Source organism: Marmota monax, unplaced genomic scaffold (assembly GCF_021218885.2).
Source record: "Marmota monax isolate L192 unplaced genomic scaffold, Marmota_monax_Labrador192_F-V1.1 WCK01_AAM20220418_F8-fsc00062, whole genome shotgun sequence".
NCBI lineage: Eukaryota > Metazoa > Chordata > Mammalia > Rodentia > Sciuridae > Marmota > Marmota monax.
Genome location: NW_026695221.1, coordinates 5,913,917 through 5,925,609, shown reverse-complemented (window position 1 = coordinate 5,925,609; position 11,693 = coordinate 5,913,917). Strand labels below are relative to the sequence as shown.

The window sequence follows — 11,693 nt, the reverse complement described above, 5'->3', positions numbered from 1 at the left end:
TATCAGAGAAGACATTCAGCCTTTGGTTTTTTAGGATTGGCTTATTTCATGTGGCATGATATTCTCTAGTTTAATCCATTTTCCTGCAAATGCCATAATTTCATTCTTCTTTAGGGCTGAGTAATATTCCATTGTGTATATGTACCAGATTTTCTTTATCCATTCACCTGTTGAAGGATACCTAGGTTGGTTCCATAGTTTAGCTATTGTGAATTGAGCCACTATAAACATTGATGTGGCTGTGTCACTATAGTATTCTGATTTTACATCCTTTGGATATAAACTGAGGATTGGGATAGCTGGGTCAAATGGTGGCTCCATTCCAAGTTTTCTGAGGAATCTCCATACTGATTTCCATAGTGGTTGCATCAATTTTCAGTCTCACCAGCAATGAATGACTGTACCTTTTCCCCCATGAATATTTTTTCATATGTTTGTTGATTCATTGTATTTCTTCTTCTGTGAAGTGTCTGTTCAGTTTCTTATCCTATTTATTGATTGGCTTTATTTGTTTGTTTGATGTTAAGGTTTTTGAGTTCTTTTTTCCCATTCTGTAGGCTCTATCTTTACGTTATTGATTGTTTCCTTAGCTGAGAAGAAACTCTTTAATTCGAGTGCACTCCATTTATTGATTCTTAATTTTACTTCTTGCACTTCAGGAGTCTTGTTAAGGAAGTCAGGTCCTAAACTGACATGATGAAGATTTGGGCCTACTTTTTTTTCTGTTAGGCTCAGGATCTCTGTTCTTGTGCCTAAGTCTTTGATCCACTTTAAGTTGATTTTTGTGCAGGGTGAAAGATAGAGGTTTAGTTTCATTTTGCTACATATGAATTTCCAGTTTTCCCAGCACTATTTTTTTAATAGGCTGTCTTTTCTCCAATGTATGTTTTCAGCACCTTTGCCTAGTATGAGATAACCATATTTATGTGGGTTTGTCTCTGTGTCTTCTATTTTTGTACCATTGGTCTACATGTCTATTTTGATGCCAATACCATGCCATTTTTGTTACTATAGCTCTGTAGTATAGTTTAAGTTCTGGTATTGTGATGCCTCCTGCTTCATTTTTCTTGCTAAGGATTGTTTTGGCTATTCTGGGTCTCTTATTTTTCCAAATAAATTTCACAATGGCTTTTTCTAATTCTGTGAAAAATGTCATTGGGACTTTAATAGGATTTGCATTAAATCTGTATAACAGGGGCTGGGGATGTGGCTCAAGCGTTAGTGCACTCGCCTGGCATGCGTGCGGCCCAGGTTCGATCCTCAGCACCACATACAAACAAAGATGTTGTGTCCGCCAAAAACTAAAAAATAAATATTAAAATTTAAAAAAAAATCTGTATAACAGTTTTGGCCATTTTGACTATATTGAATCTGCCTATCCAAGAGCAAGGGATAGGTCTTCTAAGGTCTTATTTAATTTTTTTTTCCTTTGGTGTTCTATAGTTTTCATTGTAAAGGTCTTTTACCTCTTTTGTTAATCTGATTCCCAAATATTTTTTTTTGTTTGTTTTTTGAGGCTACATTAAATGGAATAGTTTTCCTAATTTCTCTTGCAGTGGCTTCATCACTTATGGTATAGAAATGCATTTGGTTTACGGGTGTTGATTTTATATCCTGCTACTTTACTGAATTCATTTACTAGTTCTAGAAGTTTTCTGGTAGAATTTTTTGGATCTTCTAAATATAGAACCACGTTATTGGCAAATAGTGATAGTTTGAGTTCTTTTTTCCTATTTGTATCCCTTTAATTTATTTCATCTGTCTGATTCCTCTGGCTAGAGTTTCAAGAACTATGTTGAATAGAAGTGGTGAAAGAGGGCATCCCTGTCTTGTTCCAGTTTTTAGAGGGAATGTATTCAATTTTTCTCCATTTAAAATTATGTTGGCCTTGAGCTTAGCATAGAATGCTTTTACAATATTGAGGTATGTTCCTACTATCACTAGTTTTTCTAGTGTTTCTAGTACTGTATTTTCTCAAATGCTTTTTCTGCATCTATTGAGATAATCACAATTCTTGTCTTTAAGTCTATTGATTTGAAGTATTATGTTTATTGATTTCCATATGTTAAACCAGCCTTGCATCCCTGAGATGAACCCCACTTGATCATAGTGCACTATCTTTTTAATATGTTTTTGTATGCAATTTGCCAGAATTTTTTGAGAATTTTTGCATCTATGTTCATCAGGGATATTGGTATGAAGTTTTTTTTCCTTGATGTGTCTTTATCTGATTTTGGTATCGGGGTGATACTAGCTTTATAGAATGAGTTTGTAAGAGTTCCCTCCTGTTCTATTTCATGAAATAATCTGAGGAGTATCGTGTTAATTATTCTTTGAAGGTCTTGTAGAACTCAGATGAGAATCTGTCTGGTCCTGGGCTTTTCTTGTTTGGTAGGTTTTTGATGGTGTTCTATTTCATTGCTTGAAATTGATCTGTTCAAATTGTGTATGTCCTCTTGATTCAGTTTGGGTAGAGCATATGTCTCTAGAAATTTGTTGATGTCTTCAAGATTTTCTATTGGAATATAAATTTTCAATTTATCTTCTGTGTTTCAGTAGTGTCCCTTGTGATATTTCCTTTTTCATCATGAATTTTAGAAATTTGTGTTTTCTCTCTCTGTCTCTTCATTAGTGTAGCTAAGGGTTTATCAATTTTATTTATTTTTTCCAAAGAACCAACTTTTTATTTTGTCAATTTTTTTAATTGTGTCTTTTGCTTCAATTTTATTGATTTCAGCTCCTATTTAATTATTTCCTTTCTTCTACCACTTTGGGTGTTGATTTGTCCTACTTTTTCTAGGGCTTTGAGATGTAATGTTAGGTCATTTATTTGCTGACTTTTTCTTTTAATGAATGAGCTCAATGCAATAAACTTTCCTCCTAGCACTGCCTTCATATTGTCCCAGAGATTTTGATATGTTGTATTGGTGTTCTCATTTACCTCTAAGTATTTTTTAGTACTTTTATATTTCCTCCCTGATTTCTTCTGCTATCCATTTGTCATTCAATAATATGCTATTTAATCTCCAGGTATTGGAGTAGCTTCTATTTTTTATTTTATCATTTATTTCTAGTTTCATTCCATTACTACTTTACAATCTCATAGAATGCAGGGTAGTATTTCTATTTTTTTGTGTTTGCTGAGAGTTGCTTTGTGGCATAACATATGGTCTTTTTTGGAGAAGGACACATTTACTGCCAAGAAGAAAGTGTATTCACTCAGTGATGAATGAAACATTCTATATATGTCCATTAAGTCTAAATCATTAATTGTACTATTTAGTTCTATAGATTCTTTGTTTAGGTTTTTTTTTTGGAAGATCTATCAAGTGGTGAGAGAGATGTGCTAAAGTCATCCAGTATTATTGTGTTGTGGGTCTATTTGATTCTTAAAATTGAGAAAGGTTTGTTTGATGTACACAGATGCTCCATTGTTTGGGGCATATATATTTATGATTTTATGTCTTATTGATGTATGATTCCCTTAAGCAGTATGGATGTCCTTCTTTATCCCTTCTGACTAACTTTGTCTGATATGAGAATGGAAACCCCTGCTTATTTACACAGTTCATGTGAGTGATATGTTTTTCCTCAACCTTTCACCTTCAGTCTGTGGATGTCTTTTCCTAGAAGGTGAGTCTCTTGAAGACAGCATATTGTTGGGTTTTATTTTAAAATCCAATCTGCCAGTCTATGTCTTTTGATTGATGAGTTTAGGTCGTTAATATTTAGGATTATTATTGAGATATGATTTGTGTTCCCAGCCATTTTGGTTTACTTTTGATTTTTAACTTAGTTTCTCCTTTGATTGACCTTTTCTTTAGTGTAGTTCCTCCCTTTGCTGGTTTTTATTGTTTTTTTTTTTTTTTCCTCCTCATGGAATATTTTTCTTAGAATGCTCTGTTGTGCAGGCTTTCTAGTTGTGAATTCTTTTGACTTTTGTTTATCATGGAAGGTTTTTATTTCATCTTCAAATCTGAGGCTTAATTTTGGTTGGCATCCATTTTCTTTCATAGCTTGATACATGTTTTTCCATAACCTCCTGGCATTGAAAGTCTGGGTTGAGAAATCAGCTAAAATCTGAATTGGTTTCCCCCTATATGTAATTTGATTTTTTTTTTTTTTTTTACTCTCAGGGCCTTTAAAATTCAATCCTTGGGGCTGGGGCTGGGGCTCAGCAGGAGAGCGCTTGCCTCCCACATGTGAGGCACTGGGTTTGATCCTCAGCACCATAAAATTTTAAAAATAAATAAATAAATAAACAAAATTATATCCTTATTCTGTGTATTGGTCATTCTTATTATAATGTGCCTTGGTGTGAGTCTGCTGTAATTTTGTACATTTGGGGTCCTGTAAGCCTCTTGTAGTTTTCCATTTCATTCTTAGATTTGGGAAATTTTCTGATATTATGTCTTTGAAAAGATTGTGCATTCCTTTGCTTTGTATCACCACACCTTCTTCTATTCTGACAAATCTTAAATTTGGTCTTTTCATGTTATCCCATATTTCTTGGAATTTCTGTTCATGGTTCTTACTATTTTTACTGTGCAGTTGACTTTATTTTCGAGAGTATCTATTTTTTCTTCCTTGCCTGAAGTGGTCTTCTAAGTGGTCTAGTCTGTTGGTGATACTTTCCATTAAATTTTTAATTTGGTTTATTGTTTCTTTCATTTCAAGGATTTCTGCTTGATTCCTTTTTATAATCTCTGCCACTTTATTAAAGTGATTTTTCACTTCCTGTATTTTCTTTCCAATACCAACCTTTATTTTGAAGATCAGCCTAACTATGCACCTTCTAAACACCTTCCCTGACATTTCTTCTACTATGTTATCTATGAATTCTATTGTTGGAACATCTTGGTTTGATTAAAGTGCTTTGTTCCCTTGTTTTTTCATGCTGTTTGTGTGTTTTCACATCTAACAGTATGGATCTGAGGAAGTACAATTTCTACCCTGTAGTCTTATGGTGTCCCTGAAAGCTTCCAGTACCTCACCTTTAAGTGGGAGACCAATATTAACAGCACCTAATGTGTTTGCACCTTTAAACCAAATAGATCCTATTAAGGTGTCTACAGTTTGTTGCAATAAACAGAAATGATGTGTTCAATTACTGTCTACAACATAAAGAGTAAGTTTGCTAAAAGTGTCTACCATTTCAAATGATGGACAATGAGGGAACAGAAGTAGTATAAGACATAATGTTTATGAGGGAGAAGGGAAGATGATAGAGGTAAAAATTTATAGTAAGAGTTAGGAATTAATTGAGATTGGCTGTTAGTATAAGAGAAGTGAGAAAGAGAATCCAGGCAGACAGGTGAGAGAAAAAATATGTACAGATTTTTTTTTAAAAAAAGTAAAAATATAAGAATAAACAACAAAACTGTAATATATTATTCAGACATCCCATTCCTTCATAAATTGATGCATAAAAAATATTTGGATTCAAAGATGGTAGAGATGTGAGAAAGGGCAAAAATAATGGAAAGTCTCAATGGAAAATTGAATAATTGCTTCCATTGGCTTTCAAAAACTTTCTCAGCTTCCCTTCTCTTCCCATAGGTGGGGTTGTCTGAAGTTTGAAGGTAGCTCCAGTCCATTGGGGGCCCAACTGTTTGGGTGAGTGAGCAGAGAGCAAGATGCTCTCACACCCTCTTCCAGTCTCCCCACCCATTGTATCCAGCCCCTTTTATCCCCACACACTTCAGGACTCACTGAGCTAGAGAGAGCCCAGTTTTCTCCAGTTTCTCCAACCTGTGCTGCCCCTAGGGAACTGCCCCTAGTCTCAGGCTTTCCACAGGCTTGCTAGACCCAGACTGGCCCACGAAATCCTGGCTGCAATCTGGAGCTTCCATATAGGAGCTGAGTGCCCCTCCCCCAGCTTTGAGCAATGGAAATACAGAGACTGGCTTCCCTGCGCACTGAAGCAGGAGGATCCCCATCTCCGCTCAGCAGGGGAGTAAGGCTTTGGGAGTGGGCTGCCTTCTTGTTCCTCTGTAATACTACCTCTTACTTTCTAAGGTAGAATGTTCCACACAATGGCTCCCCTCAATAAATAGGGCTTCAGAACATGCTCCTCCATCTTTTTTGTCTGCCTCTCTTGCTTCCCTTGTGGGAGCTGAGGCTGAGGAGCCACCACTGAAATGCCCCAAGAAAAAGGCACTTTCTGTGTCTGTGTGATTATTTAATAGCCAGCCAAATTCACCTGGAGTGACCCTGACTGATTTACTCACGTGTCAAGGCAATGGACTGGGCTTTAGCTTCCCCAGGCTCTGCCTTGCTTTAGTCCCAAGATCTCAATGCCCTTTCAACTTGCAGAGAGACAGGGATATGCTCACACAACAGAGTGGCCCTGCAAAGAAGCAGCCAGATGGTGGCCACTAGCACACCCAGCAGAAAGACCTCAGGTGCAACCAGACTGTAAGTACCTGGACCATGTATCTCCAGTCCCTGGCCAGTGTTCCCAGACTGAGGCAGCCACGCCCCAAGATGGCAGCAGTGGCAGCAGCAAACTTACAGGTCCTGGCTGGTGTTCCAGGTTGGTGGCAGCCATGTGTAACCAAACCTGCAGGTACTATGACAATGAACTTCCAGGCAGCAGGGGCAATGGGCAGTGGGCAATCCAATGGTGGTCTGCGGGCAGTCTGCAGGCTAATTGTGGGCAATCTGTGGGTGGACGTGGAGCAGTGAGCCATGGGCAGGCAATGGGCAGGCAAGAGGCAGGCAAATGGCAGATGATAGGCAGGATCAATGAGCCTATATTGATAATCTTGATACTAATTATAAAAATACAAAACACTCAATTATACACTATGTATAAGAAACCCATATTTTGCTCTTGGTTTATTTTGATTTTTAATGAAGCCCAAGATAATACTTATTCCATTTTCTTTTTTTTTTTTTTTTTTTTTCATTTCTGTTTGCTACTGCTATTTACTGAAAGTAAAAGAGAACTTGTGTGGCTTTTCTTTTTCCATAAGCCACCTCAAGCTTTCTAAATTTGGAACATTCAATCAATCTGAAGGGAAAAGGGAGCTCTAGGGAAAAGCTCTACAGAGAAAGGGAAGGCTACTTTGATAATTGTAGCCTAGTAGGTGATTAACTGCTTGTACAATTACCTCTCGATTTTAATAAATTGAGTATAGACTTTAATTAAATGTGGGAGTTCCCTTCTTAGAGCAAGTGCATGCACCGGGTGATGTCATGTTCAGGGCAAGTGAAGGGAAGGAAGCGAGAGTAGTGACCAGTTCACCTGGCAGTACTGATCCTCAGAAATCAGTCAGGGATAAAATACTTGGGTCACTGGTGACTCAGAAATTGCATTTCTAAGATTACTGAAGAAAGCAAATTCCATAAAATAGTCCTCAGGGTTTTTGTTTGTTTGTTTGCTTGTTTCCCAGCAAGGACTTTCTCAGCCAGCAGGTCTTGCTCATTCTAAAACAGAATCACAGCAATAGTGCACAGTCGTCTCTTATCCCAGACCCTCATGAAGAAGTTCAGAGCCTTCTGCAGGCTGTTAGGTTGTCCTCCCATATGAATGCATTGAAACTGCTGCTGACCACCATGAAGGTGATGGCACTCACTTCATTGCAGCCTTGGATCTGTTTGCTGCAGTCATCACACTGGCCACCCATATCCTCCACATGGAAGTTGGCTTTGTCTATCCATAACTTGGTCTCAAGGATCCCAGAAGTTAGTACACAGCATTAGGGTAGGTCCTGGATGCCTAGCACAGTGGGCCTGCTTGCCAACTCAATCTGTCAAGGAAGCACAGTCAGCTGGTACTGGTTGGAGCACTAAGCAGGCACATACTCCCCATCCTCCCATACAGCCATGGCCTGCTTGTAGAATTCAGGTGTGAAAAGTCAGGCATGGTCATCATGTTCAGAATGCAACCCGCTGGGAACTGGTTCTCCACTGGGAGCATGAGCTTGTTCATAACAATCATGATGATTCAGTGCCTCTTTCAGTGTGTTTTTGATGTCCTGCTCTTTATTAACCCTCTCACCATGACTATTGCTCCTTGCAGCCTGCAAGTCCTCTCCATGAAATCCATTAATATGCAGGATCCTCATCTGCTTCACAAGGGTTTCATTCCAGATTCTCCAGAACCCAGCAGCAGTTGGGGCCTGGATACCTGTTTGTTCCTCTGCAGCTGCTTCTCAACTTTTTGGTTGTCTTTATACTGAGCCTTCAGCTCACTGCTCTGGATTTCAGCCTTATTATTCCTAAGGCAGTCCAAGGGGAAAGTTGACCAGGCACTAGCTGAGTTTTCACCAGGAGTGTGCTAGGCATGCTGCAAGGGTGCTGGCAACATGGATCAGATAGAGGGGTATGTGCTGCTCTAGGACCCCTGGGCTGTCACCAACCAAGATATACAAGAGCAGGAGCAGAGTAAGCTGCTCAAGAAATCCATTTTGAATACAAGACACAATCATGTCAAAAGAAAATAGTGGGGGAAATTCTACCATATTAACACCAGTCAAAGGAAGACTGGAATGGCTATCACCACTAGTATTTTACATTATTTTGGAATATCTCGCTAATGCTATAAGGCAAGAAAATTAAATAAATAATATAAATATAGGAAGAGACTTCTTTTTCATTGATGGTATCACAAAATTATATATATCTTAAATCTGCACTTTATCCCACTGATATGACCACACAGGCTATGACTTTAGTAACAACATTGATACTAGTACCGTAGAGCTCTTCAACTAATACATATTCAGAGGAAGTTCCTATAGTGGTTGCTGGATTAACTTTGCTTAGCACATGTTCATTACATCATCTGTCTGGTCTAATTTTTACTGCTTGATTCCTTATGATACATAGCTTAATAGCTTCCTGATTTGCTTTGATTATAATTAGAGTTGGAAATTTACCTTATCCTTCTTGGGGAAGGAGAGCAGTAACTTGAATGATTTTAATTGCTTGTTGAATAATGTCAATGTAGCTTTTCAACATTTACAAAGAAAAAAATAATGCAATTTTGAAGTTCAGCAAGTTTGTTGATGAGAAATGCTGTATCTTGTTTGATGCCTAGTACACCTCTTCCATTCTCCATTCCAGGGGAATACAAAGAATGTCCACTAACTGTGTTTTAGCCAAGATTTCACACTCTTGCCTCATCAAGGCTTTTAACAGGTATGGCCTTAAAAATTACAGAATTGGCAGATTTCCTTTCTCTGTTTCTTGGTACTAATAAACCAAAGAAATTTTAAGAAATAAAAACAAAAGCCAGACTGGTGCATTATTTTCTCTGAATCCTCTAATATTTAAAACATCAAACTATACCCTCTTTTTTTTTTTTTTTTTTTAACTTGGTACTGGGAATTGAATCCAGGCAGGGGCACTTTACATTCCCAGACCTTTTTTTTTTTTTTAATTTTGAGACAGTGTCTCACTAAGTTGCTGAGGCTGGTCTCAAACTTGCAATCCTCCTGCCTCACTGAGTGCGCAAGCCTCCTGAGTCACTGGGATCATAGGCATGTACCACCACCACTCCTGGCTTTCTGCTTCACTCTCGACTTCTTTCTATTCTTCCTGCATTCAATTGTATATTCCTCCCTTCTCTTTGATAATTATATTCCTCTTTTTCTAATGAACATATTTCAAATACAAAAATCCAAAAAAAGCCTATATATACTAATGCATGAATATTTATTTTTAAATAGATGTGATTGTTTTGAAACTTTTACTTTAGATCTAACAGGGAACATTTGTAATATGCTTGCTCTGTGTCAAGCACAGTAGGTGCCATGTAAATATGGATGTATTCTCATATAAAGTACATACATTTTGATTATCACATCAGCCCTATGTGATAGGTATTATTATCATTTCCATTTTACAGATGGAGAAACTGAGATGTGTAGAAGCTTGTACTGTCACACAGCTTATAAATGGAAGATTTGAGAATAATATACCTGCCAGAGTTCATGATTTTTAGCTTTGTAATATATCCTGCCTCTGACTAATACAGAGGCTAGGAAATAAAATATTAAAGATAATAAATGCAACTGCACAGTTGTAACTAAACCATCTTTCTTCCACTCTTTCTGTAATTGTAAACAGAAGTGCAATCACCATTTGAACCCAGGCAGAGGCACTTGACATTCCCAGACCTATTGTGGACTTGTATGAGAAATACCCTAGAATACATTAATGCTTAATTTAAATTTAAGTAATTTAACTTACTCTTCAAAGAAAACTATACCAGTCAAAATTCTCCCAGCAATGCAGGAAGGTCCTATTTTTTATTATATCTTTATATTTGGTATTATCAAACTTTTAATTTTTTAAAACCAATGTCTAGTTATCTTAATACACTATACATTTTTCTAATTTCTAGTACCGTTACATAATTTTCATTTGGGTTTCCTTATTTGGAAATTTCCTGTTTATATCATGTATCAAGTTTTCCATCATGTTTCTCATTGTTGATTCACAAAGAGTTGCTCGTACATTCCAGCATTATTCTCTAATCAGTCTTAGATATTGCAAATATATTCTCCCAACCTATCATCTGTGTGTTGACCTTAACTATGGGATTCTCAGTCTAATATAAGCCTATAATTTGATACAAACAAATCTTTTTTTCCATATGCTTTATGTATTTGAGATCTTAAATAGTCACAAAGATATCCTCAGATAAGCTTCTTAAAATATGTACCTTTACACCTTTAACCCACCTGAAATCTACCTCTATAAATAAGGTAGTAGGAATCCAGTTTTGTTTTTGTTTTTTTTTTTTTTGTTTTGTTTTTTTTTTTTTGGTGGGGGATGCCTTTTTAATTTACTTTACAGTAGAATGCATTTTGACATTTATTACACAAATGGAGCACAATTTCTCATTCTTCTGGCTGTACATGGTTCAGTCACTCTAGTAAGGAATCCAGTTTTTACTTTCCTAAACATGGTTCATTTTTCCAGTATACTCTACTGAGAATTGATTTGTGGTATCACCTTTACCATAGCAAGTGTACAAAGAGGTGGGTCTAGCACTGAACTCTCTATTCTGTTCCATTAGGCTGTTTGTTAATCCCCATTGAATTGCCTTGGTCTAAAATCAGTTGACTGTTAACATTAGGATTCATTTCTGGACTCCCAGTTCTGTTCCTTGAGCCATAGGCCTATCTTACACCAGTTTCACACTGTCGTGATTAGTATATTAAACTTTAAAATCAGGCAGTATAAATCCTCCAATTTTTTTCATATGTAATAAGGCTATCACCCAACTTTTAAAAACATTTTATGATCAAAAATTGTTAATGCACAGAAGTTAAAGAAAGTGTAAAATGGACAGATTTAGTGGGGCACACCTATAAACCCAGCAATTCAGGAGGCTAAGGTGGGAGGATTGCAATTTCCAGGACAGCTTGGGCAACTTAGTGAGACCTTGTACCAAAGTAAAAAATAAAAAGGGCTGGGAATGTAGCTCAATAGTAGAGCACAACTTGGGTTCAATTCCTAGTACCAAAAATAAATAAAGGTGCAAAATGAACTTTAAATAGCCATCACCCAACTTCACCTATACTTTTCCACACCTTACCATTGCTGGTCATCATTTTCAATATGTTTAATGAGGCGTAACATACCTATCAGTTCACCCATTGTAAGTATACAATTTAATGAGTGTCAGTAAAGTTATAAAGATGAACAACTTCACCACAAGAATTCTTTATATATAT

At 36.9% G+C, this 11,693-nt stretch overlaps 1 pseudogene; it reads right to left on the bottom strand.

Moving 5' to 3' along the window:
* Window positions 1-7,296: 7,296 nt before the first annotated feature.
* On the bottom strand, window positions 7,297-8,233 carry LOC124085145 (guanine nucleotide-binding protein G(s) subunit alpha-like; annotated as a pseudogene).
* Between the last annotated feature and the right edge of the window lie 3,460 nt (window positions 8,234-11,693).